Here is a 13,895-nt window from a genome sequence, read left to right as displayed (position 1 = left end):
CTCATTGGGTTCAAATGTCCCAAAGTCATCTGGGTCTACACTTCACTAGTATCCAAATGAAAAGGGAACGACCTTGCCTTTCTGACAAATAACTATTAACAGGCCCTCAGCTGATATCAAATAAATGCTTAAGGGTTTAGTCTAGAGTTGGCTAACAATGGGGCCTAGGTTTAAAAGATATATAAATAATTATAGATGTCAAAAGTGAAATACATTTGTTTATTTTGCATTCTTAATGCAAAAGAGTGATCTACTCATTTGGAGTTTAATAGCTGCATTTCTAATATGGTTAGGTCAAAATAATAGTTGCTTCAGTAAATGATTTATATTGTAATCCTATATTTCCCTCCCTGTTCTTTGCAAGGCCAATATAGAAAGGTACAACATTTATTGGCTACTTGGGCATTCATCTCCTGAAAAAAAAGTCTGCTATATTAGGAAGTTTAGTTGGACTTAATGATCCAATGTGGATCACAAAAAGTGAACATATTTGGCCTCCCTAAGAGAATATACACAGTACTGCATATGCAGAAATTGTGAGACACAAGTAGATACAATTCTGTACAAGCACATTTTAGACATAAAGTTCCGCATGAATAAATAATATTGTAATGTGAAGCTTCTTAAAAAGAAAAAAAGTCCTGGCTTCTTTTTTTCAGTTCACATAAAATTTTGAAATAAAAATATTTTTTTACATAAGCCTAATAGATTTGTGATAATAACAAAAGACCATGGTGATGTTGTTAATTAGTTAAGAATCATTGGAATGACGTATGTACTGCTAAAATAGACAAGCAATTTTGCCTTTTAGCATTATGACTCATAGATTGTAATTGCTTTTGCAGGACTTTTACCCTGTCCCCAACCTTTATTTTATTAGCACAAAGATAACAAAATATAGCAGAAGGTAGCAGAGAAAGGTAGCTCTATTAACACTGACTGTTTAGAGACATTCTGCCTTAGATTATAAGTGGCTCCAGACTGCAAAGCATCAAAAGATGTAGAACTATATCCTCTGATGAGCCCTACCTCCTAGCATGCTCCCATTCCCAAATCCAGGACCCCAACCAGGACTCTAAATAAATTTTCATTCCAGTTTGAAATACTCATGCCAAGTAATAATCTTTCCTCCTAGAAAACAAAAAGCCAAGCAGCAAGAAAGAGCCTGTTATTAATTGTCATTTTATAATGAATCCTAAACTCACAACAATAACTAATCTTAAAAATAAGTAAACTATAAAATAAAGAGAATAATACACAGAATGGGGGAAACTTTTATCCTCTCCAAATATATGAGAACTTTCCATAATGTCGTTAATAAAGAAAAGAATTCACGCATGTTTTTTATATCAGTCCCTAGTCAAATATTATGTTTGGAGAGACATATACCAACATGAGGGATGTCCTAGTGTATCGAAGATCAGATCATATCTTTGGAGACAACCCTGGTCTCAGCATGAACCTAATACCTGGAATTGAATAGGCTAAACCATGATGTGCTATATTTGAACATAACTGATGTCTTCTAGCTAAAATTAGGTATATTTTGAGTTTTATTTCTGTATGTACATATTGTATATATCTTGTTTTCCAATTTTTCATAAGAAGTAGAGTCTTTCCTTTGTATCATCCTTTAAGTTTCTCTGAGTATTCTTCTTCAGTTGTCCTGACCCATGAAAAGGTGAAAAGCTACAATCTTGTTTCCTACTTTTTTTTCTCTTCATGCCAAGCTAATTCAACTCAACCAGCACATATTAAATACCTATTGTGTCAGGGAATTAATATCAGAGAGCAAGACGATTAGAAAGGAGTTTAATTAGGCATCCACTGGCAGTATTTATAATTAAGTTCACAAAGGCACATACTATGTTATTCCTGAATCAAGCTACTGTGTTGAATACTCAAGTCTAAGGTAACAAAAAACAATAAAATAAACTTCTTTCTCCTAGAACATATGAGAGGATTTTAAAGAAATAGCCATTTATTTCAGCTATTTCATTTCATCATAATTTGGTTTTGAACTCTTGGCTTAGAAATAAACACAGAAAGAATTCTCCCTACATTATTTTAAAAAATATTTTAATTTATTTTTAGAGAGATGGGAAGGGAAGGAGAAAGAGTCAGAGAGAAACATTCATGTGTGCTTGCCTCTCGTGTGTGCCCTACTGAGGACCTGGCCTGTAACCCAGGCATGTGCCCTGACTAGGAATCGAATCAGCAACCCTTTGTTTCACAGGCCTGTGCTCAATCCACTGAGCTACACTGGCTGGGGCTCCCCCTACATTCTTGGCCATGCCAACGTCCTACCTAACTGGTCTCAGTTCTTGGCTTTCTAAGATATTTTCTGGCTGCAGCTCTTGAGACATGAGTTCTTATTGTGAATGAGCTAAAATGCAGACTAAACACAAATGAGATTCTTCCTGTAAATGTGCATAAGAGGTATGTCCCGAAAGTTTCCAGCCATATGCTATGAAAAGTAGACATTTCTTAAAGAAGATACAAGAAACACTGTACCTAGGACAATGACGTGTAAGTCCCCCTCAAAGTAGGCACTTTGGGACCTTACACAGCTCTCTCAACTGCAGTACAATGTTCCTTCTTCTCTGGTAGCAGAAGCTGCATAACAAATTTTGCATGGCATGTTTCATGCCAAGATCTTGCATCAAAATCTTGGACACAGTAGTTTTTGGAATCCCAAATCAGCTTCTAGTCCTCATACTATCAATCACCAATCTTTGTTGATTGTAGCCCGCACACGTTCAACCTTCTCAGGCATCCTGCTTGTTGTAGGCCTTCCAGAACGTGAATTGCTTTTAACAGATTCTCAACCATCTTTGGAATGTCTATGCCACACTTCTATTTGCATTGTACTAATTGCATTGTCCCTGAAAGCCTTCTGAATCATCCAAATGGTTTCTGCAGGGGAATGCACAATCTTAATGAAATATGCGATGCAGATTGGCTGCTCTATTCACTGTCATTTTGAATGCAACAGCCACACAGTACACAGGCTAACTCAACAGTGTCTACTGCCCCCAATGACTAGTACAATGAAATTGCCATTGTTTATACATGGACATTCCAGTCCACTCTCCTTTGGTGCCATGTTACATTGATGTCATACAAACTGTTCTTGTTATATTACTAATGATTGGACTTTTTCCAGACAGACCTCACACAGGAATCACTTGGGTAACATTTTTCATGCAGGATTTAATTGCTACAGAGCCTTCCCTTCTACATGCCAAACCTCTTCTGTTCTTGAGCTCTTTGAATAAACCATATGAGTCTGCTAACACATAGAGTATAAATAATACTAAACTGAATTTTTAAAGACATTATATATGAAACAGAATTCTCATGTCTGATTTATTATACATTTTTTACATAATATATCAATAGACTGACTCAAAGAGAAACTATGGGCTTCAAAATTTTACTTGACATGTGAAAGATAAAGAATGAATCTAAAACATCAACCCTGTTTGCAAGAAGATCACAATCTGTCTGAAAGAAAGAATAATACAGTTAGCAATAGCAAAATGTTCAAGATGTTATATTAGCAAAGCTAATTGTGGTTGCTTTCTATAGGGATGTCTAAAAGGCATCTTAAATTTTAAAAGATCAAAGCTGAATATTGGTTCTTACACCCTAAAATTTACTCTTCCACAGCCTTCTTCTTCTAAGTTGAGGGCAAATCCATCCTTCCATATGGAGTCATTCTTGATTCCTTTCTCTTTTTTTTTTTCACACACCACATCACGGTCAAAAGCAAAACTTGCTGGATCTACTGAAAGAATATATGCAAGATCTAGCTAATTCTGACCACTTTCATTGCTAGCCCCCTAGCCCAGGCCCCCATTATTTCTCTACAACATTACAGTCATCATCCCCTAATCATTATCTTCTCTTCCTTCTTGCCCACAATAGTTTAATCTCAACCCAGCAGCCAGAGTGACTGTGTTAATATGAAAATGAGATGACACCTCAATGCTAAAAACCACTCAGTGGTTTTTTTACCCGTCAAAGTGAAAATCAAATGTTGTACAATAGTCTACAGGGCTGATCGAGATCTGAATCTCATTACTCCTCTGATCTCCTTTACTACAGCTCCTCCCTTCCTTTGCAACAGCAGTGACCTTCTGCTGTTCCTCTAACACATGTGGCTTACACCCATTGTGGGCCTTTGACTGGAGCCTCTGTAATGCCAGCTCTCTTAGGGCTTGTCCCCTCACCTCTTGTAAGTCTTTGCCCATGAATTGCTCTTTAGTGAGTGCTTCTCTGGTCATCATATCTAAAAGTGCAGTTCTCCACCAGCCCCTTCAGCCCTTCTGATTTATTTTTCTCCAAATTGTAATCACCTCTTAAATTATAAACACTGTAATTATTTATTTACCTTGCTTCTTGTTTAACCTCCTATATTAGAATATAATCTCCTACCTCTTACTTTTAAAAATTATTTATTAAATGTATTGGGGGTGACATTGACTAATAGGATTATATAGGTTTCAAGTCTACATTTCTATAATACATAATCTGTATATTGTACTGTGTGCCCAACACCCAAAGTCAAACCATCTCTTTCTTACACTGATGTATCCCCAGTACTCAGAAAAGTGCCCATCACATAGCAGGTGTTGAATTAACATTTGTTAAATGAATGAGCCCACTTAAAAATCTTAGAAAGCCAAATAAACCTTTTTAAAAATATTTTATTTATTTATCTTTTTAGAGGGGAAGGGAAGGAGAGAGGGAGAGAAATATCAATGTATGGTTGCCTCTTGTGTGTCCCCTACTGGGAACTGGCCTGCAACCCAGGCATGCGTCCTGACTGGGAATCAAACTGTGATCCTTTGGTTCACAGGCCCATGCTCAATCCACTGAGCTACACCAGCCAGGGCCAAATTAGCCTTTTTTAAAAACATTTTCTTGAGACTACTGGCCAAGATAGATGCATAGGTAGACACGCTTTGCCTTCTTGCACAACCAAAAGAAGGGCGACAACAAATTTAAAAACAAAAAATAACTGAAACTGCCAGAAAATCAAACTGTATGGAAGTCTGACAACCAAGGAGTTAAAGAAGAGACATTCATCTAGACTGGTAGGAGGGACAGAGACGGGCAGCTGGGGTTGAGAGAGGACAGGTAGCAAGGTGGTATCTGGGGGACTGGGGCAAGGCAGCAGCTGGCAGAGTGAGCAGCCCCACATTTGCATGCAGATAAACCAGGAGGAACAACTGGGGTGCGAGACAGATCACACCACCCAGGATTCCACTATGGGGGAAATAAAGCCTGAAAAGCTCTGACTGAATAAACCTGTGGGAGTTGAGGCAGCAGGAGAAACTCCAAGCCACACAAAAGAGTTTTTTGGAGAGGCCCACGGGGTCCTAGAACATACACAATCCCACTCACCTGGGAATTAGCACCAGAAGGGCCCAGTTTTATTGTGGGTAGCAGAGGGAGTGACTGAAAGCCAACTGAAAACCAGCACATCACATGTTCCCTCTTGGACCTCTCCACTACATACAGCACCACTATGCAGTGACAAGGGTTGCCCCACTCTGGTGAATACCTAAGGCTCTGCCCCTTACTATATAACAGGCTGCTGAGACAAAAAATATGCCCCAGATGTAAGAACAGATCAAAGCTCCAGAAAAAATACAACTAAGCGACAAAGAGATAGTCAACCTATCAAATGCACAGTTCAAAACAATGGTAAACAGGATCCTTACAGAAATGGTTGAGAATGGTTGCAAAGTAGAGGAAAAAGTGAAGGCTATTAAAAGTGAAATAAAGGAAAAATGTACTGGGATCCAAGAGTGTAAGGAAGGAAGCTGAGACTCATATCAATGGTTTGGAGCAGAAAGAAGAAATAAACATTCAACCAGAACAGAGTGAAGAAACAAGAATTTTAAAAAATGAGGAGAGGCTTAGGAACCTCCAGGATAACTTTAAATTTTACAACACCATTAGGGGTGTCAGAAGGAGAAGAGGAAGAACAAGAAATTGAAAACCTATTTGAAAAAATAATGAAGGAGAACTTCCCCAATCTGGCAAAGGAAATAAACTCCCTGGAAGTCCAGGAAGCTCAGAGAGTCCCAAGAAGTTGGACCCAAGGAAGCACACACCAAGGCACATCATCATTACATTACCCAAGATTAAAATTGAGAAAATCAAAATCAGCAAGAGAAAAGGGGACAGTTACATACAAAAGAGTTCCCATAAAACAATCAGCTGATTTCTCAAAAGAAACCTTCCAGGCAAGAAGGGGCTTGAAAGAAGTATTCTAAATCATGAAAAACAAGGACCTATATCCAAGATTACTCTATCCAGCAAAACTATCATTTAGAATGGAAGGGTGGATAAACTGCTTCCCAGATAAGGTGAAGTTAAGGAGTTCATCATCACCAAGCCCTTATTATGTGAAATGTTAAAGAGACTTATTTAAGAAAAAGAAGAAGATCAAAAATACAAACAGTAAAATGACAACAAACTCACGACTATCAAAAACCAAGCCTAAAAAAATAAAAGTGAACTAAGCAAACAACTAGAACAGGGACAGAATCACAGAAATGAAGATCATATTGAGAGTTATCAGCAGGGAAGGGAAGAATGGGGGAAAATGTACCGGGAATAAGAAGCATAAATGGTAGGTATAAAATAGACAGGGGGAGGTTAAGAATAGTATAAGAAATGGAGAAGCCAAAGAACTTGCATGTAGGACCCATGGACATGAACTAAAGTTCAAAGGATGTAAGAGGAAGAGTGAGACACAGAAGGGAAACATCAGAGTGGTTCCACAAGAAGGCTTATGTTTCTCCCATTTTGCATTAGTTTTTGCTAAATAATCTCTACAAAGGCAATTATGTATAACAGAGTACTAGGTAGTTAAAAGTTTATCTGAGATTTCTCTCAAATGAATAATTTTGTCCATATCAAAAATATATCCCTAGAGTAAACACTGGAATTCCAAAGTGTCTTTGGTGAGACCGTGAGAGAAACGCATGCACAAGAGTTACCATAGTGAGAAAACATAAGGGAAGCAGGTGTTTGGCCCGGGAGAGGCACAGTTTTAGATTGAAAAGATCCCATGAGAACTGTAACATGCTGGTGAGACAAGTGCTCATGTGAGCTTTTGTCACTGGAGCTTGGTCAAAGGCCCATTGCCACCCATTGGGGAATAGATAAAAATTCTTGATTCTAGGCAGATGAAACTAAAAAGCAATTCTCAGAGACACAAAAACAAGACTGAAGAAACAGTCATTACAAGGTTTTAAAATGGTAACCTGGGACATAGTTTGTCCAGAGGATGCCGAAAATATCTACATAATGCAATATGCAAATGATGGATTATAGAACTGTATGCTGAAACCTATATAATTTTATTAACCAATGTCAACCCAATTAATTTAATAGAAAAAGTAAAACAAATAAAATAATAATTTTAGAAAAAGAAAGAAAGAAACCTTCAGAACTTGTAACCTACAGGCTCACTTGAGAACAGTTATGGACCCAGTAGTCTTTGCCTGAGAATCTCCAAGCCCAGCACAAGTAGCAGCCATCTCAGATTGCTCTAAGCTCATGTAGGATGGCACTAGGAAAATCACAGGTAGGGGCTGACCTTGGTCTATACCCTAGGAAACCCTAGGCCCTGTGCATCCAGTGGACAGCTACGGAAGAGAAGGGTGTACTCAGCCCACATGAAGAGCATACTTCTAATATCCAGCTTGGGTGATGAGGGAGGCTGTGCCACTGGACCCCACAGGACATTTACTATATTAGGCCACATTATCAAGGCAAGAAGTCATAGCAGCTCTACCTAATACATAAAAATAAATACTGCCAAAAATACAGAGAGGCTGCCAAAATGCAGAGACAAAGAAACATGGCCCAAATGAAAAAACAGATCAAAACTTCAGGGAAAAAAAAACTAAATAAAATAGAAATAAGCAATATATTTTACACAGAGTTCAAAACACTAGTTCTAAGGATCTTACTCAGAGAACTTAGTGAGGACCTCAACAGCATAAAAATTTCAGTCAGAAACAAAGGATACTAATTGAAATAAAGAACAATTTACAGAGAAACAACATTAGAATGGAGGAAGCCAAAATCAAGTCAATGTTTTGAAACATAAGGAAGCAAAAAACAACCAATCAGAACAATAAGAAAAAAAGAATTAAAAAATGAGGCTAGTAGAAGCAGCATCTGGGACAACTTCATGAGGTCCAAAATTCACACCATAGAGATACCAGAAGGAGAAGAGAAAGAGCAAGAAATTGGGAATCTCTTTGAAAAAAAACACAATGAAAGAAAACTTCCTTAATTTGGTGAATGAAATAGACATGCAAGTCCAGAAAACAGAGAGAGTTCCAAACCAGTTGTACCCAAAGAAGACCACAGCAAGACACATCATAATTAGAACACCAAATGTTAAAGATAAAGAGAGAATCTCAAAAGCAGAAAGAGAAAAGAAATTAGTTATGTATAGGGGAGTTCCCATAAGACTGTCAGCTGATTTCTCTAAAGAAACTTTGCAGGCTAGAGGGGATTGGCAAGAAATATTCAGAGTCATGAAAAGCAAGGACTACAGCCAAGATTGCTGTATCCAGCAGAGCTATCATTTAGAATGGAAGGGCAAATAAGGAACTTCCCAGGCAAGAAAAAACTAGTTCACATCGCCGAACCATTATTTTATGAAATGTTAAAGGGACTTATTTGAGAAAAAAAATCAGCAGCATGAACAATAAAATGCTAATAAATACATAACTGTCAACAATTTAATCAAAAAAACAAACTAAGCAAACAAGAAGAACAGAGACAGAATCATGGGTATGGAGAGGTTTTGATGGTCACAAGATAGGAGTGCGGTGTAGGGAAATGGTTGAGGGTAATTAATAAAATATTTAAAAATATTTAAAAATTAAAGAAAAGAAGGAAAGAAATCTTCTGAACTTGTAACCCATAGGGTTAACCTGAACCTGACTTGAAAACTGATTTACATACCCTAAGGCTTTTGCAGAAAAAAAAATCATTCAGGACAGACAGACACACAGACAAAACAATACATTAGATAAGCAGATAATAAGTGCAAAAAAATTAGCTAAATTATTATGCAAATCTGATTAGAAAACCAAAACCCTATATAAGAACTTATTCCTAGGAAAACAAAATAAACTCAATGTGAAGGGGCTTTAAGAAAGTACCTTAGCACAATGTAAACCAATTGTTATCTTATAAATATAATTTTTCTCCCTTCCAAATAGGTAAAAAAAAAAAGGAAAAAAAGAAAGAAAACAAAACAAAAACCAGAAACCCAATGCTGAAGGGCTTTGATGAAATACCAGAGTTCAATTCTGCATTAATTTATGTCCCAACCATGGTCAGGTTGGTTCTTTAAACGGGCGGAGATAGGAGTCTCAGATATGTGCAGTTATTGAAGAAATCAAGATGAAATAATAGAGTAATAACTGACATTTGAAAGTTGGAGTGCCACTCACAACTAAGCCATGTTGTTTTTCTATTGGACATAAGCAAATTCACAGAATAACAGCCTTATACAAGGTTACCGTGAGACCATAATAAAATGAGAACAAGGAAGGCTACCTCATAACTTTATCTAAATGAAGACAAAAACAAGTTCATTGTGGCACACATAAAATAACAAATACTTCTCTTGGCCAAAATGAGGGATTACTACTTCTTCACATATTATAGCTTTATCCTTATCCCAGTTTTCCCTTTCTACAGGTAAGATTTGCTGAAGTATGCAATCATACAATTAGCGGTGCTTTCTAGCAGCATTTAATCTAGTCCTGCTTCCTTATTCCCTTCCCCAAGGTGTTTTTTCTAACACCCTTTCACCAAGTGTATTAGTGTCCTGTGGCTGCCTAACAAATTACAGTAAATGTGGTAGCATAAAACAGAAATCTATTCCCTCAAAATTCTGGAGGCCAGAAGTCTGATAGGAAGGAGTCAGCAGGGTTGCAGTCCTCCTGAGGCTCCAGGGGAAAATCCATTCCTTACCTCTTCAACTTTCCGATAGCTGTCAGCATTCCTTAGCTTGTGGCCACGTGGCTGCAGCACTCTAATCTCTGTCTCCATGGTCACGCCAGCCCCTCCTGTGTTGGTCTCATTTAAGGACACCTGTCAAGGGATTTAGGGCCCATTCAGATAATCCAGGACCATCTCCTTACTCAAGATCCTTAAATTAATTATATCTGCAGAAACTTTTTTTTCCTTCCAAAAAGGTAACATTCACAGGTTCTATGAATTAGGGCATCAGTATATCATTTTGGAGGACACTGCTGGATCCACTCCTCTGAGAGAACACATATTCTCTCACTGCAATTAACAAGAAACCTAACTTGTTCAATTACAGGTGTCTGCCTGGTGGTCTTTGGCTAGAGGGCATTACAGAAGAGAAAACAAAAGAGGGTTTGGTGAGGATACGGTTGGGACCCAGGTATGAAGCCTTCAATTTCCAAATTAAATTATATTCCTGAAAAGTTCATTCATTTCATTCAACTGCTCTGACAGAAACTTTTGGCTATCATCTCTGAAAATCAAGGCTGACAACAAAACAGAGTCTTTTCATGATCCCGAGAGTGATAAGGAAATGATCAAGAGGAAAAAAAGAAACAGGAGAAAGAAAGCAAATGATTCAGCCTCAGAAATAATCAAGATTTAGAGCAGGTGGTTCAAATATTCTCAATCATGCAAATAACTTGCATTCCATCTCCCTTCTTTCCTTTTCTCAGGTGATCTACCCAGGCCTTTTCTTACAGTTCCTCATTAAATTGTAGATTTAACGTAACGCAAGGGCCAAAACAATGCCTTCTGGTTCTTCTGTAGCCCCTGATTATGTAGTTGAGTTACGCTACACATATAGAATTCAATTAACTATATGAATACACTTCTAATATCCTTTCCCCTTTGATCCTATTAGCACACTTTATCTTAGTTGAACATTCTTTTGTAGGAAGAAAAAAGAAATTATTCATTACAAGTTTGATGATCATATCTTATTGATGGTTCAGACGAGTCATCTTCCTTTTGAAAAATGTTTATTTGAGAATAGACATCCCAGACTTGTGAACTGAATAATAATTCCAAACCATTGCCCTTAATCTTCACCTGAGGACCTTTTGAAAAAATTCTGGTGTTAGAGAACTACTCCAACTCAACTAAATAAAGATCTCTTGGGGAGGAGCCAAGGGAGGAACCCCAAGGTTTTAAAATCTCTCCAGGGGAATTCTGGGTTGTTTTTAGAATTAAGAACTTGCTCCAAATGGAACATGTGTGATATCACAAATTAGTTGCCTCATCTACTATTATTTATTTTTTAAAAAACATGCTAGAAACATAAGTATACAAAATTTCTGACAAAAACATCTGTAATGGCCATAATTTCTTGCTAAGAAACTTAAATAATTGGAAACTTCAAATATAACATTGCAGAAAGCACTGATGTAATATATTCCAGCAAGATTATAGCAAATAATTAATTTAATTGCCTTCTTGGTTTGTGAAGATGTGAAAGATATTTTAATTCTTTAGGACTTAATACAAAATCGGTTTTAACCTAATGTATAGAAAACTGTCCTTTCTTAATGTCTACAAGTGCAAGAGTCAAACAAAATGAATTTATTTTTTGTCATATTACCTCTCCTAGCACTACTTGAAATTGTAAAAAAAAACTCTTAATATTTCTATTATTCCAAGTGAGAGTCTTTTATGCCAGCTGGGTTTACAAAATCTGGCTCAAATGACCTAGTTAATTCACCAAAGATGGTTTTTTTTTTGATTGATCAAACTATTTCTTCTATTAACCTTCCCAGAAAAACTCTTGGATGAAGCTGAATGACAAGTATGGTTCTGCCAGAAAAACGATTACGGGCTCCTTGCTATTTTCTGGTCTAGTGCCATCTTCAAATAAAAAGGAAGGGTCACTAACTCTAATTCATCGTATGCCTCTTCATATCAATTCATTGGGGTTAAACTCTAGACCTTATCAGCTGAAAACTGAAAAAAAACACATCACCTGTAAGACCTAGAATAGAGCTTAATATTAATTTTTTTCCATTGTAAGTATAAGCAAAATTTTCACTTCAGAATAATAAAGTAATTATGCTACTTGATCTCTTCCTGCCAAGCAACAGAGGCAGTAGAATTTAGTTGAAGGTTAAGAGGCTGGATTTGTGTATTGTGTTTGTCTAGTGCAAGTTGCTTAATCTCAGCCTCTCAATTTCATTTACTCTATAATGGAGATGGTATAATAATATCTACCTTGGAAGGCTGAGAAAATTGATGATAATACACGTATAGCATATATAAATATAATGTCTGGCACATAGCAAGTAATGGGTACACGGGTACATGTCCACAGGGTTATTGTGCACTAGCCAACCTCACAGTGAGACCAGGTCTCCTCTGCTTAACCCACAGGAAAAAATATCACAAGTCACGGGAGCAGGCTGATAACCTCTGGCCTGATGTAGACCTGCAAACCTCTCTTTTTTCACCTGTGCCCATCGGTGTTGTCTATTTGAGCAATCGTTGTGTAGGAAAACAAATTGATTGATAAAAACATTCACTTTTTAAAAATGTTTTGCCATCAAGAAGAGACACAGCCTAAGGATAAATAGTTAACTTAATTACTTTCAGGATTACACAATAGTGGAAAGCAAGCTCAGCTCAACATACAAAAAATGATGTTACTTAGGAAAATCATTGCACAATTTATGGTGTGGTGGATGAACATTATCAATTAAGGAAATAGAACTAAAGTATACTGTGAAAAGTACCCTTGATTTTCAAGAAAACATGATTTCTTTCATTTGTATTGCATAGAAACTAAAATTAGAGTTACTATATTAAATATTGCATTTGTTTCTCTTGTTTTTATTTAAATTTTGTTCTTTTTTGAATATATATTTTCAAGATATTATTTTATTGTTTCCTTCCACTTGCAAATAATATTTGGCAAGTATGAGATTTGTAATTTCTTGCCGATTTAGGCAATTATTGGCTTGGAATGAATATTTCTTTTCTCATTTCTCCCTTAAGGTATAGGAATTATTTTTCAGTTATTGACCAACCCAAGAGTTTTCATATAATAATGTTCTTTTATACACACTCTACTGTAGTTTCCCAGATTGATTAGTCACATAAAATGAATTTTAATCTTAGGCAATTCATTTCTGGTGTTTGTCTATATCTTTTAAAATACTGCTTTCCTAGACTCTACCATATAATTCCTGTACCCATATTCAGGTCTCATTATTATTTTTACAAGTAGTTTTCTTAAATCTCCACTTGTGTCTATCATTTATTTCTAGAATTCAGTTGCTGAAAGCTGACTACTGCACTACAGAAACTGTAAAACCATCTCCACCCTGGGCCATAAGGATCCTTCTTTAACAGGCCAAAGTTACATCAGTCTGAATTTATTGACGCCACATATGGCAAAATCATTTGCTCTCTGGTTTCATCTGTCTCTTTTGGCAATTCAGTAGTCTAGGTTTCTTCTGCTCATAAAACACTTGAATTTTGGATTATTATATTTCAAATTATTAATATACTTTGATTTTTTTCCTGTTACAATTCATTTTATTTCCCAATTGCCCAAACTACCAATCTGTACCTTTACTTCTTTTCCACAGATTTGCCTAGAATATTAATTTCTTAACAATTAAATATTTTCAGAATAACACTAAATATGAATAAGTAGTTTTTTTAATTTCAGAGCATATTTCTCTTGAAATTTTTGTAGTATATATAGCCATTATTTAAGTATATATAAGCAAAATTAATTTTTTGAGTAAAATAAAAACAGAGACTAGAAACAAATATAAAGGACACATTAACAAGAACTAGGGGGGGTGGAAATGGGA

Source organism: Artibeus jamaicensis, unplaced genomic scaffold, assembly GCF_021234435.1.
Source record: "Artibeus jamaicensis isolate MK-2021 breed Jamaican fruit bat unplaced genomic scaffold, CSHL_Jam_final contig_387, whole genome shotgun sequence".
Lineage (NCBI taxonomy): Eukaryota > Metazoa > Chordata > Mammalia > Chiroptera > Phyllostomidae > Artibeus > Artibeus jamaicensis.
Note: the sequence above shows the minus strand (reverse complement) of the source record.